Below are 15,194 nucleotides of genomic sequence, written 5' to 3'. Positions count from 1 at the left end.
AGAGAGGGGCTAGGAAAAATGGATGTGTCCATGATCACAATAGCTATAGCAAACATTTAATGTTGAAGTTTGGTGTGTAAGGAGCACTCAGTCGATATTTACCCGTACAGGTCACTGAGCAACTGGGTTGCCGGAGCTGAGCATTTCTTCAGATACCTGAATGTTCAGTCCATCACTGACACACCACATTAGAGAAGGCTGTCACACATGTGTTAACATGAGGCAAAAATAAATTGTTGCACCTCAAGGCTTTAGAACAGAATGTGAATATAACCTCACTTTCTTTGACTGACAGGTACACACGATGTTAATAATCTAGGGGAAAAGTAGTTTGGATGAGGTCTAGCCATCAAAAATGAAAATAAGAATTGAACCTGATGAGTATAAAAAAGATGAACAGAATTGATGAAAGATGTGAGAATTTCTACAATAAATTAAAAAATTTTTTCTTAACTAAATTGCTAGCGTTTTGTTTACCTACTTTTTCCATCTTTCCTGAAAAGGAAAATAGGCATTATGGGAAGAAGTGAAATATCATCACTTTTCATAAGCTTATATTTTTCTTTTCAGCTTTTTTGACAAAATGGGGTAATAATTAAAATATTTTTAAAATTTCTGATAAACTTAAAAAAAAATAGCACAAGATTAAATGAGATAAGATAGAAAAGACTATAGAATTCTGGGGATAGAATCAGCTATGTAACCCTATATTTATTACTCAAAGTAAACTTATGAGTACAGCAAATCCATTATAATAATTAGTCAATTATTCTATAGTTTTTTCAAATGTAAAAATTAATCATATTAAGGATTAATTCAGTAAGCCTTAAGCTTAATTACTTACGTTTACAGGCCCCATTAATAATTTTCTAAGTGGAACATTATTAAAATATATTAATAAAGAGGAGAGGAAAATTTAATTGCAAAGAAACATACCATTTACTACTTCTATGAAATATTTTTTTACCAAATTACTTATTTACATTATATAAAGTGTCTACTAAATGATTTTTATGCATATAGGCCTCAGACACATCTACTGTAATACCCTAATTCTTTCCTATGACAGGTCTTCAGAGGGTGGGTAAGAGGCAAAAAAAAAAGTGAAATCCAAAGTTATTAGTGTTTTCCTTTTTTTATGCTGAACAAATTTGCTAGACTTGAACAAACAAGTGAGAAGTTACGGGTTCCTGCACGAATGGTTTTACATATCGGTACCCACTAGCAGTCAAAAACATGATTCTGCTGCTAGAAATTATTAGGAAAGGAAAAGGCAGTAAAACAGAGAACAGCATTATACCACTGTATAAATCTGTGATTCACTCACAACTTGAATACTGTGAGCAGTTCTAGCTCCCCTACCTCAGAAAGTGTTTAGCAGAATGGTGATGTGCTGAAGGGCAGCCAGGTGTGTAGAGAACAGGCTACATGTGAAAAACCACCAGGTCAGTGAGGAGTCCTTGGGCTGGAAAAGCAACAGTTAATAGTGGTTTACAAAACTGAGTGACATGAACTGGTGGGTAGGAATAAACTGTTGACTCTTTCTTCTGAAAGAAGAACAAAAGCCACAAAGTGTTGCTATTTATTAGGTTCAAAATAAAGGCGGCTCATGGGTGACAGACCTGTGGAACTCCTTGTCAAACAAAGTTACGCATGTTGAATATTTATATGGATCTGGAACAAGTCCATGAACGAAAAATCCACCAAGAATTACTACATGCATAGGAACAGTATGCAGCTCAAGAAGTCCATAAACTAGAACTAGTAGAAGACTAGGAAAACATTTGGGGGAAGCATTCATATTCTTCCCCATGCATTCAATCACTGTCATTGCTGAAGGGAAGACTTTCTGTTTTGACTTATATGACCATTCATATTCTTTATGTTTGTGAAGGAGGAAAGCAACCCAAAAGAATATAGATTCAAATCTAAGAAAAGGGCAGAAACCCACTGCATGAGACCATAACATCCTTAATTCTATGTGGGATGGATTTGTTGACTTCCAATAGTTACCAAAACTACTGCTTTGTATGGCTTCAACTATACCTCTCCTTCTACACAGCTTTTTACTTCAAATTGGACTCCTTGTTCTCACGTCTCTGTTCTGAGTTAGCTACCTCTCAGCTTCTGACTCATAATAAGTATCTTCCCCATCCAGCTTTTTTTCTGCTGCTTCCAGCAGAAAAAAAAAAAAAATCTAAAATTGGGTTAACTGACCTGCTCAGATTAATGACTTCCAAAGAAGTGAAAGGAACTTTTCTTGATTTTTCCAGAGTTTCTTAACTCAAACAATCTCTTTCCTGTATAACACTTCTGTACTAGGATTGCTGGAAAAAACCCCCAAAACTTCTGTGCTTATTTGCCTTATGTACAAAATATCATGAAGAGTTCAGTTTCTGTTCCTTGGAGACACCACCTGGATATGAATATGCCAAAAAAACCATTACAAGTCTGCTTATGTTGTGGATGTTTCTTATGAGAGGAAAGATAATTTTGAGAGAAACCTATGGTATCAGAACTAACAGAGCCTACATGATGACAGATTAATATCTTGTGGTTGAATACTTTAATATCTAATACCCACCAAGATGGCAACTTCAGATTAAGCTTTTTTTAATGGCTGAATCACACATAATAGCTTGTTCTCAGGTTGATTCTTTGGTGTCTAACAACCATGAGTTGTGTTTTAATTTTTTTCTCAGTGGAGGTACTAATAAGATTTCTTACCTCATGGTAGTTGCCTATTCTCATTAAATTTGTAGAAACTTAATTAACACTAAGAGCTCTGCCTCTCTGTTCAACATATTCAAAATTAGCCAACAGACTCAAAAGTTGTTGTGGAGAATACCAAACCAGGTAGATAAGTAGCATGGTGCACCAGTCTCTTATGTATAGAAAATAAAGATTTTTATGTAATAGAAAAGACTGGAACATCTTAATTTTAATTTCTTTTTTTTTATTTTTTGCTGTATCCTTTCTGTTTTGTCAGTCTAGTGCAGTTTCTTTCAAATCTTCATCTTCTTGTGGAGAGATCAAAATATAGAGGCATATAAAGTACAATATGTATTTACACTCCAAAAGAGCTCAATTTGAAATAAATCATGATTAAGGATGAAAAAAAGAAAACTTGTTTCTTCAGGTACACTTGTTTGAAGTGTAGGTATCTAATTATATTGGCTTATCCTTTCATTAAATTAAGAGAAGATAATTTCCAGGAATACTGAAACAATAGTTAACGTATAGAAAATACAATATTTTTTTTACTGTTTTGTAGGGCTTTTGCTCAATAGATTGTGAAGTATTTTACACAGGAAGTAGGTATCATTGCTGTTATACAACTGAAAAGGGAGTTTAGGCAACCTTAATAAACTCACTAAGGCAGCAGTACAGCTGGGAATGAAATCTTAAACTTCGGAGACCTAGGACAGAATTTTTTCTACTATTCATAGAAATGTTGGTTCTGTGGCAAGCCTGATATAAGACTACGGACAAGCTTTAAAATAAAATGTAACATAATTCAAACACAATAGTCAACATTTGAGAAGAAGTATGTTGCATAATACCTACTTTTCACAGGACCCTTAGAGTAACAAAACTGCAGCACTGCACCCTGCATAATCATAATGATTCTTCTGAAATTGGACTGGGAACAGGAGAGATGGTAACATTTCAGCAAAAAAAGTTTCTTCTGTGTGGAGTTCACAAAGCTCCTAAGGAAAAACTGTAATTATTTCTTTAGAATAAGCACACACAGGGTCTGTAAGCTATAAAGGTTTCAAAAGAGCAGCTACAGCATTTTGTGTCAATAATCTATGGATCACAAGTTGTCTAAAGGAAATGTTAACTCCAGAAAGTAAGTTTTACTTTTTGGAAAAACACATAGATGAATTTGGCATCCTTAAAGGGCTTCTCAGGCAAAATTTCAGCTTCCTTTCTATGCCCAGAGAAATTACATACAGAGGAGCGTAGGCAGGCTTGGAGCCAGTTAGAGAGGAGAAAAAAGGTGTTGGTGATTTGTGAAACATGCAGTAGACCTCTGGACATATACGCTGCTTTGCTCATACTATTTTACATATATAGGGGTTGCATAGGACAGAAATGTTCAACTAAGAGAAAAGCATCCGGTAAAAGCCTTTGCTGGTTGTCATTATTTTGCTCCTGGAGGAGGGGAGGAAAGGGAAGAGGAAATAAATCCAAATCCTGGAAATAAACCTAAATCACCAGAGAAAGCCTTTACTAATAATTAATCTGGACCTCCTAATGAATTTCTATTCAGCTGAATATATCCTGACCTTGCCAAAAGTCAGAGAGATGCCACATGGATCCTGCAAGTTATTGCTAGGAAGAAAGGGGATAACAGCATGGGGTCTATCCTGGAGCAGCAAATCTGCCATTGCAGATGAGCCCTTCCCGGGATCAGCCTGGGATTTGAATAGGAAAAAGATGTATGAGCCACATTTGTCTAGAAGCAAATTCCACACACTGACAGAATGTTGGATGCCAAAATGGAGCGACAGGGATCTGTGAATTCAGGATTCATCCCAGCCAAGGTCATCCAGGGTGCAGGCTTGTCGTGACACAGAGTGTACACTCAGTTGTAATCCAAGCAACGGATTAGTGCCGCAGCCCACGCTGTAATTAAAGACCTTATATAAAGACGCTGTTGCTTATAAATTTGTAAAATCTCAAGTATTTGAGCTTAGACTCTCCATGCCTTTTATTTTCAAGGTGAAGGAAATTCAGCGACAAAAATGCTCTCTGTTTTCTGAGAATCATTTGAGGAAAAAAAAAAAAGATATGGTTTATGAAAGAAAAAGTATTTGATCAAGTATGAAAATGAATGAGCAGTATTAATTCAAATCATATCTGTAAAGAGAATCTCACTCCCAATGCTTTCAGACTTTTCAGACTTCATAGTTGACATTTCCTTAGCCCAGGTTTTATGTATTGTTACTCTATATCACAGTAGCCATTTTAAGAGACGGATACAGAAACAGGATAAAATTTATTGCCTAAAAGCCAACAGCAGAATTTCAACAAACAAGGAGCCAAGGTATTTTTTTCCTCTCAACAAGAAAAGATTCACAGCAGAAGAAATAAATAAGAAGTAAATACTACAACTATAGGTGTACAAATACCAGAGCCAAAATTCTAATGGGTGAATTGCTTTTGGAAGTGCTTATTAAAATGATCACTGTTCACTATTAACTTTATTTTAACATGGAGCTAAATAAGGAGAAAAAAAATTAAAACACTATTGCTAGGATAACTAAGAAAGGGAAAAATGTAAATGTTTTCTGGCAAGGTTTACCACAGTGCTTGCTGTATATCAGTTCACTCCTTTTAAAACTCCTTCCTGAAAGATAAAAAAGAAAAGCCTGTCATGAATTGTACTACTAAGCAGTTCTTATTTATTGCTGCAGATTGAAGAAGTACCCAGAAATAGATCATGTAATTTTCAAACAGAGACATCCATTTATCTGGCTGGACAAGTCACACAACATAGATATTGCTAGCTCACAGGAAACTTCTATAGACCAAAAAATTAAGCACAAGGGTACAGAAGGCATGTATCTTTCTATTGTCATTGAAAATAAAAAGCAGGGATATAACTGCCATTCACAAGATACCATGTTTTAAAAATCAAATCCTCAAAGCTGTCCTTTTGGAATACTTTTAATACTTATGTCCAATATGAACAATCCTTTCTCTTCTGCTCAGAAACAGTTTCTTTACTTGCAACTCTTTTTAGGCAACAGCCATCAAAAAGATTTTAATTGTCCCTTCTCCACAGCTGGATGGAACTAGCTTTCTAACACAGACTTAATGAGAGAGAAAAGCAATTAAAATTGGGATTAATGACCTTGGCCTGATCCATGTCTGGAGGGAACTGAATAGAAATAGCAAGCAATGTGGATTGTGTTCCTCCAGATATGGTTCATATGCCCTGATGAATACTGTTGTCATCCTCAGGACTGTCCCGTATATTGGGACCTCATGTTTAAACAATAAAGTGCTAAATTGTCTTTTCTGCTTCCAGAAAATAAGACTTTAAGAAGAGATGGTGAGCCAGTAGAGTTAAAGAGGATATAAGGAAAGACAAGAAAAACAATAAAAGGGATGGAGGATGGGATTCTTCACGCTGGAGGGAAGGCAAAGAGGGGCATGATTGAGGACAAGGGGAATGCACTGGAGGCCTTGGCCAAGCCTGCATGCTCCCAGTAAATAGCATCTCCTGCTACCGCTGCTGAAGGAAAAATACCAGTCTGGGCAAATCATTCATCTCACCCAATGAAGTGTTTCTTATGTTCTTACTGCTTTCAGCTACAGTTGTAAGTTATCCTAAAGTATACATTTAATCAATGGAAAGATAGGGGTGAGTTAAGTCTATCGAGTTATGTAAGGTTTTGTTCTATTAGACGTATGTGGAAATTAAAGTGAGGCCATTTTTTGTGGATAATGAAATTAGCCATATTAAGCTGTATGTACCCTCTTTGATTTTCTAAGAAACGCTAGTGTTCCCATCAATCTCCAGCTTCCTGCTACCGCTGTATACTGTATTACAAAGTATGCCTTGGGCTGCAAGATGTGACTGATGCTTTTTTGAAATAAAAACCTAGCAGCTCCGGGTTCATAAAAGTGTTGAGAGGTATCAGTCATATGGTTGTGAGGGTGGCTGAGATGGTGGGAAGGCAATCATGAAACTTAGATTTGCACTACACAAACCCATCAGATATGAGTTCTGTGCACGGGCAACCACATTGCTAAGTGCACAGGCCATGCAATCACAGGCTGGCTATCCTTCCCTTTTCTAGAAGAATCTAAACTCATTCTTTTAACATTTTGGCAAAGTTATTTTCTAAACTTCTTAGTATTACTGTTGTTCCTTCCTAGGATGGAAGGGTTAACCTCAGGTAGCAGGTGGGCAGCAGGATGGAATGGATCCAACCACAGAAGATGAAAGACCTTCGGGTGGGGAGAAACAGAGACATGACAATATGCCATAGCACATCACACTTCATGTGGCACACAGAGATTTTGTTCCTACAGCACAGAATCAAGGAATCCCTGAAATGGGAACAGATAGCAGACATGTGTTTTGGAAGGAAGCCTAATGAACTAGCAGCTGCAGCAGACAGTGACTGACTTATTTACAGTGACACCAAAGGAAACACCTATCTCTATGGGGAGCTTAGTAACACAGGATTTGCTCAGACTTCAAATGCAAATCGGGCCAAAAGGCCGATGCCTTAGAGAAACTGAAAAGATACCAAATGCTCGACAGGCTGGAGTAGCTCAGAAATTGTCTTTTGAAGGTGGAGATGGACAGGAGCACTTCACAGGACAGCTGTCAATATTAACTAGAAATACACAGGCTCATGGAAACTGGGGGAGTAAGTTCCCCACCTGCCTTCACACCTGAGCTTGGGAATCGCTGATTTTGACAATGTAGCTGTAGCTTCTTATAAGCTGGGATTGTCAAAAACCCTGCTAAAATTGAAAGTGAGCTGCATCCTTTGATTTTTTCCCCCTGTATTCATCAGGCCAAGCAGCCTGTGAAAAGATAGCTGTCTGATTTGACATAATTTTCTCCATTAATCCATCCCATCTGTTTTTTCTTATTTTTTTTACAGACATTATAAATTAAATAATTAGCACTAATGTTTTTCTGGGTATCATAGTGAGTGATTATCAGGCTTTCCTCTTCTCCTTGTTAGGTCTGTCCCTCTCTAATGAGACCTGGCTGTCTTCCATGACATCTCAAAGACAAAACAAGAATGCAAATGGACTATCTCCTCTGTAGACTCTCTCCCTTCATAAACTTATTCTTTTAGTGCCATGGAAAAGTCACTTTAGGAATAGGTAAAATGGATTGATCAACGCATCACTGAGTAGACCACTGGCATCCTGAAAATGCATCTCCAGGCCTTGCATATTGCAGACATACTGTACAGCATAATACAGCGTAGCAGCAATGTTTATTCTCACTAAAGCAGTGGTAATTAAAATCACTACATGTACAGAGGCACTTACAGTGTTATATCAAAGACAAACTTGGGGAAAAAAAACAGTTTTAGTATGAAATAAGACAAGAATGTGGAATTAATTATCACTTTGATGCTGTAGGTTCAGCACTATTCAGAACGTCTATAACTAGTAGGTACTCATCCTCATGTACTGCTGGTAGCTGAAAGGTATTGCTGCTTCAGTGACTTACCCACTCTTTGCCTGACTGAGGTAATATTTTTCAATAAAATTACTTATTTATTTCATCTTTTCATACATACAGCATTGTTTTGTTAGTTTGGTTGCTTTTTTAATAATTCTCTCTCTTTTTTTTTGCTGCTTTCTATTAATCATTGAATCACTTGTTTTCCAGGCAATTATTGTGATGATATAGATGTAAAATAACATGCTATACCTGGTGGTTTCATACAAAGAACTGAATTTTGTCCTGAAAGTCAGTTCACACTGACTTACATTGGTTGAATGCCCCATGAAAAAGCAGAATCGGAGCCACTAATTTGGTAAAAATCAGGTCAAATTGTAAGTAGTGTAAAAAAGCCATATAATTTCTCCATCTTGGTGGGAGATAAGGAAAGTATGTGCAGTGTGAAAAAGATAGAATTTTTTTTATGTTTATGAGGCACCATCCTTAAAAGAGCTTATTATTTTCAAAAGTTTAAGCAACATTTTTATTAAATGGTTAAAAGAAACAGTTGTGATAGACCAAGGCTCACTTTTAAGCTCTACAAGCGAGCTAGCCAAGCACAGAAAATCAATCTTCTATAGTAACAAGCCAATCTGTTGCCTTTCCTAACTCTGTTTACTCATACCTAATTACAGAATGTCTCTTGCAGTATTCCTATTAAATACTCAGATAAATAATCACTGAATTATAGAAAGAGCACAACGTCAGCTGAAACAGAACAGCTTTAACAAAGGGAAAGAGCAAAATGGTTTCTGTACTAAACAAGCTACAATATTTTGGTCCATATCATATAAATCGAAGAAAATACAAGGTAAATAATATTCCATTTATTGATTTGTCATTTACCTAGTCAAGGCCTCCCAAAACATAACAATTCTACAATTACTCATCAGCCTGCTAGGCTTTTTAACTAGTTTTCTTTCATCGTATCTACAGGCAATGTAACTCAGGACCTTACAACTATTAAAGGCTTTTTAAAAACAAAACAAAGTGTAGAGACAAGATGCTACTTTTGTGAGGCACTTTAAGTGGTTCTTGAAAAGAACTTTGCTGTCCTTCATCTCTTCACACTAACAGAAGCCAGAACCACAAAATTAATCAGACTATATCTTCTTCAGCATGACCAGATTACTAGTGGCATGCATGGTGAATCTGGGCTCTCGAATTCTGTCAGTGCCACTTACTTTTCCCTGGAGGAGAAAGAAAATGGCTTTTTGGGAAATGAACAGTCTTTTCATACCTTTTTTGAGAGGATGGGGAAGGGAAAAAGTGCAGGGTGCCATCCTAAATCCGGGATTCCTTGGAGAATTGCTAGGGCTGGGCTGCTTTGATATGGCAATTTCATAGACCTGATTTGTTTTTGAGAGGAGAAGATTACTCTAAACATTTTAAAACAAAGGAACTTGGAGGAAATACCAGGACTTCAATACCTGTTAACAATAACAGAAAAAAAATATGGGCCTTGGATACAGAGCTCTGACTGCAATCCAGAACACCGACAAGCATCCTGCTAGGTGCCCAGACCCACAGGGCAGTCAACGAAGACAGAGGCCACACTGGTTAAACAAGCCATTAGTCTTAGAAGGGAAGAGAAGATACAAGAAAAAAATAATCCAGAAATGAAAAAAAATGCAAGTTGATAATAATTACTGTTAATAAGGAGATAAGAAGTACAGATACTTGTTAAAAGAGTTGTTTAGCAGAGTTAAAGATGGTAAGTGCCGACTCTTTAATGTTTTTGGGGAATGAACTCCATTCCTCCGGAGAAAAAAACTCTAATCATATTGTTCCATGAAAAATAATATTTATTATACAGAAGAGTTAATTTCTGTTGAAATACAAACCAGAAATATATATATATGTCACATGATAATGAGGGTTGAATTCTTTACATTCTAATAGCAATACCAGAAAATGTTGCAGACTTAAAATCACTGTCTCGAGATAATTTGCATACAAAACTTTTGAAAGTGCTGCCTGACAAGCTCTGTGCACCATTAACATTGCTTTTCAGTAACTCTTGAAACACTGTCAGTTCCAAAAGAGTGATAGAGAGCAAATGTGTTTCAGCTTTTAAGGAGGGCAATTATAGACCTGTCAGCTGGATGTCAATCATATGCAAAATAATGGAATGGATGCTCCAGGACTATAATTAAGAATTAAAGGAAGATAACATAATTAATGCCAATCAACCTGGATCTGTGAAAAATATGTCCCATCAAAGTAACTTGATTTCTTATTTAAAATGAGGTTACAAGTTAGGTTGACAGAAGTGGTAGATAACACCCTCAATATAAAATATGTAGATTTCTAAACAGTATGTGACTTTGATAACATGCAATATTTGATTAAGAAATTGCAACAAAACAGCTTTTACACTGCACATCAAATGGATTGGTCTACTTGTTAGGGTCTACTTGTTAGGTCTCAAATGTATGGTGAGAGGGAGGGTTTTCATCATAAACGTATGATCATCAAGTACTTGTGTTTCTAGCAGAAGTCTAGTAGAGTTTTTCCTTGGCTGTATACATTTTAACAATTCTACTACCTCTGGGAAACAAAGTCATTTCTAATAGACTTAAAAATAAGGCAAGGATTGAGGATTTTTTAGATAATGCAAAGCAATCTGAATTGTATTGTAAGGTGGGCATAATAAAACCAGGTACTTATGACATAGCCAAAACTAAAGTTACACATTTAGGAGCAAAGAAAGTGGTCTCTGCTTACTTGGTGGCAGCATCAGCTTCAGAAACTTTGTGGAAAAACAACTATCCTTGAACTCATAAATAGGTCAATAATGAGAAAGTGAAGGCCATGCTACTAGCCTTTTCTCCTTAAAAAATCATTTGTAGAGAATGATGAAAATATAATAGGAAAATCAATCAATTGGGAAATAAAGAAAGAAAAACAAGAAAAGAAATGTAATTTCTGCCGTGAAAAACTCGGGGAACTTAGCCTGGCTTACAAAGAAGAGATTAAGGGAGGGCTACTGATCAGTTAAGAACTTATATGGGAGAGAAACTTTCTTGATAATCTTTTCAGTCTTGGCAACAGGCAGCTGATAATAGGGTAATTCAGAATAGAAATAAATCCACGTTTTTAAAGATTTAATACTAGGCAGCTGTTACAGTAATTGTCCCATGTGGAAAAAGATTCTGCATCACTGACAGCCTTCTAAATCTACTCCTTGCTTTTGATTAATAATCATATTCTAGTGCAAAGAGGAATTAAATCCAGAAAGTCTTAGAAACTTTATTAGGTACAGGTAAATCATAAAGGACATCTTCCCCTTTTTTGTCTTTTTATCCAGATACATATGACACTTTTTCAGTATTTTGAAATATCTAGACTGAACTTTAGTTCAGGGTCATATCTCCTGTAAGACAATTTACTTTATTAAATATATACTTTGTCTAGTCAGCATGCTCTAATGTAGCACTTACAAAGTATCCTCTAAGATTTAGAACATTCCTTTAAAACTAATTGGATAATACAAGGGTGAAAACAGATTTTAAAATGCCATGTTTCTATGCAGAAGATATTTCATTAGAAATAAAACTCTTCTCAACAGTAATCTTTACTATTCAAGCATTTTTGTCAATATGCAGTTTGTTAAAATGATGCAACCTATTAAACATGTTTGAACTATTTTGTAAACACAAACCAAGCTAACAGGAATCCATCTAATATTCATTAAGCCTTCTCAAGAAGATCTTAAAATAGACAATTCTCCATTAGACTGGTAAACTCAGGCAAAGCTGCTAATCACAGTCTACATACTGAGAACTTAATATGGGGGAGAGGAAGGGGAAGAAATATTCTTGATCACTGCTCATTAAAATACATTGGAATTATGAAACCAGGGAAGTAAACAGAATATCATTCTAAAATACTGTCTTTCTAGCAAGTAGAATATAGAAGAAGAATATCTTAAATGACAAAGGTTTCCAATGCAAAGTAAAATAGCAATTATTCTGTTAAGTTACGTATTTCAGTGTATACTCTTTTTCCTCTGTAGGCTATGGCCGAGAAGCGTGTAATTTTGCATCACTTATAGAAAAAAAGGAAACATTCTGTTTTTTCTTCTTATCAGACAGACTATAATAATCTGAGGTGTTTTTTTTTCACAGAATAAATCACTGCTGTTTCACTCAGTTTGTGCTGTGACTTTTGAAGATTAGACAGCAAGTTTCTAACTACCTTTTCTGCTTTACTTTTAAGGCAAGAAATACACGTGTCTTCTATTTTGTCAGCTTGGCTATGACAGAAGTGTTTGCCCATCATCACCACAAAGTGCCAAGAAATAAAAGTTTAAGCTGCATTTTCAAGCATAACTGGAGAACTTGACATATTGCAGAAACGTGGCGAGTCAATGTCAAAGAAAGGCTCCAAAACAGAAACTCTCGGTCAGCCTGAAGCAAAATACTAATGCCAGTCACTGCTGTCCCTTTGCACTGTTCTCCCTTCATCATAACTTTGGTTAAGAAAGGTCTATAGCAGATACGATGGCAAGTACAATGTGGGCATTGCACTTGGCATTTTTTGATTGCAAAAGGAAAAAAAGAAAAATGGAAAAAAAGGAAAAAAGTGAAAAGGGAAAAAAGGGAAAAAAAGAAAAAAAGGGAAAAAGGGGGAAAAAAGCAAAAAAGGAAAAGGATTTGCCAGTTTTCGTCCTCCCAAGAACAATAAGGGCCTGTCAAACTCAAATAGATAACCTGAGGCAAATTGTGTGACTCATCTTCTGGCTAGAAACTGGCAGACCAGGTTAGTTAATTCAGGTGTCTGTTCAGGCACCTCACTCTGCCACCTAGACATGTATTGAGAAGATGAGTGTTAGTGACCTGTTCTATAATGTGTTTAGTTTAGGAATTCCAAGGCTGAAATTCATTAACCTTGGTTTTGTTTGCTTGGTTTTGGGTTGTTGGTTGTTGTTTTTTTTTTCAGGGTAAATTTTGTCCTTTTAATTCAGTTCATTACTGTGCAATGTAAACCCTGTGAATTTGGCTTAGGAGAATACATTTTACAGAAAGGGGAAATTTCTGCTAATGTTACCTGTAAGGAAGTCACTCGCTTTCAGCATCTGCTGGCAGCAGCGCCTCCCAGTGACAGGAAAGGTTTTTGTCACGGCTAGTCCATTTGCACAGTAACTACTTGCGCAGAATACAGATCTGTGATTTCATTTACCCATGCTTCTGTTACAGAAATCCTCGCAAATGAGATAAAGAAATACCACCCCTCCCCGCCTTTTTTTTTTTTTAATAGCACCATGGAATCTTGTCCTGGTTTTATTTCTATATTTTGACAGTCTCACAGTGCTACCAAAGATTGCTTCTAAATGAGGTGCACTGCTGATTGAATAGCAAGCGGTACACTCCTTGCTGTGTTTCATAGATACCATTGATTACCGATCTGCTTGGCCTTGTGCATGCATATACATATATTACGCTAAGAAATCTTAGCTGCATTTTATCAGCTCATATCTTACTATCGGGGAAATGCTTCTCTACCTTTTATATTATTCACTGCATTATGGTATGCTATTCCATTCTGTGCAACTGTCACACTTAACGGAAGTTTAGGAGATGACTCAGATCACTGACTGTGTAAATGCTCACTTCCGCAATTTTGTCATTTTGTGGGAAAACATACAACTCCTGTTAAAACTCAGGCTATGACACCATGTCGGTTAGGGAACGTGCTTGTTTCTATTGAACACAACTACCAAGAAGTAACACATAACACTGACTGATTTGCAATTATGACAGACTTACATTGTCTTCAACTGAAATAATTATTGATAGGACATTCAATGCTGCATTCATGTGTAGCTATAATAAGATACTTGGGAATCAGGAAATTCATGCTTATATTTTGTTTTCATATTTTCAGTCATGAATCTGTAAATACTTCAATTTACCATTTTATGTGATTGGCTTCAATGTTACCCAATATAGCTAATGATATGTACATTTAATTTATCCTCATTATAACTAATGGCTTTTGAAACACAGGAAATTATAATTGTGTAATACATCCATCACGTTTTGACACATAAATGGATCACTTGAAAAATCCATGTTTATGCTACTGATCTGCTGTCCCGAAAATACTGTAACATTTATTATTCTGCTATACTGGACAACTTTCCATAATTGTTCTAGTATGTGTTTTCCATTGCATACGCAGCTCAAAGCAAATTGATCAAAAATCTTAATATTTGCTTCATGTATTTATCCAAGCTGAAAAGTGAAGGTAAAGACAGATGAGACTGTCTGTCATTTTTACTTTGCTCTATCTATCCTGGCTTGCTTTCACCAGTCTGAACTTATAGTTAATGTATTGTATTCACATGACTAGGAGTCATACTTGAAATGCAGTTCCATTCCTGCTTTTCTTCATTTATTTCAGAACTCTGAAACATGTGGACCTGCCAATAGTTTAACATTAAGGACTGATGTCTCCCCGCACAGACCAGCACTCACTCCACAGGTGTTCACTCCATGCCAACAGGACAAGTGCCAGCACGAAGAGGCAGCTCCTAAGCTCATTCAGTAACTACCCCAGCACACCTCCTCGAGTCCTGGCTGTATTTGGCCAGCTTGGTGTGCAAGCGGTGCAAATACAAGCCTTGGCGCTCTAAGGAGTAGATATGGAGTGCAAGTGCAACCTTCAGGCACGCTATTTGTTTTGTAGTAACTTCTGCTTTCGCAGGTATTTTTGTGACTATGCAGTTTTGTGCATGTCGTTACACATAACGAACAACATGTGTTGCTAGTGCGAATGTGTGATTTAGCTACCTCTGCAGTTGCTTTTTTGGAATTGCTCAGATGTGGAATCTATATACCTTGCTCAGTGGTGGTGATATTTGAAGATACTCTGTGAAGCATATTAGTTTAATTCCTGCTAATAGAGCACCCTCTTGGATTTGTTGGTTGGTATTTTTGTCTCTTGGGACAGTGAAGACAATATCCATTTAGGAATT

The sequence above is a fragment of the Haliaeetus albicilla genome, chromosome 1 (assembly GCF_947461875.1).
Source record: "Haliaeetus albicilla chromosome 1, bHalAlb1.1, whole genome shotgun sequence".
Taxonomy (NCBI): Eukaryota; Metazoa; Chordata; class Aves; order Accipitriformes; family Accipitridae; genus Haliaeetus; species Haliaeetus albicilla.
Note: the sequence above shows the minus strand (reverse complement) of the source record.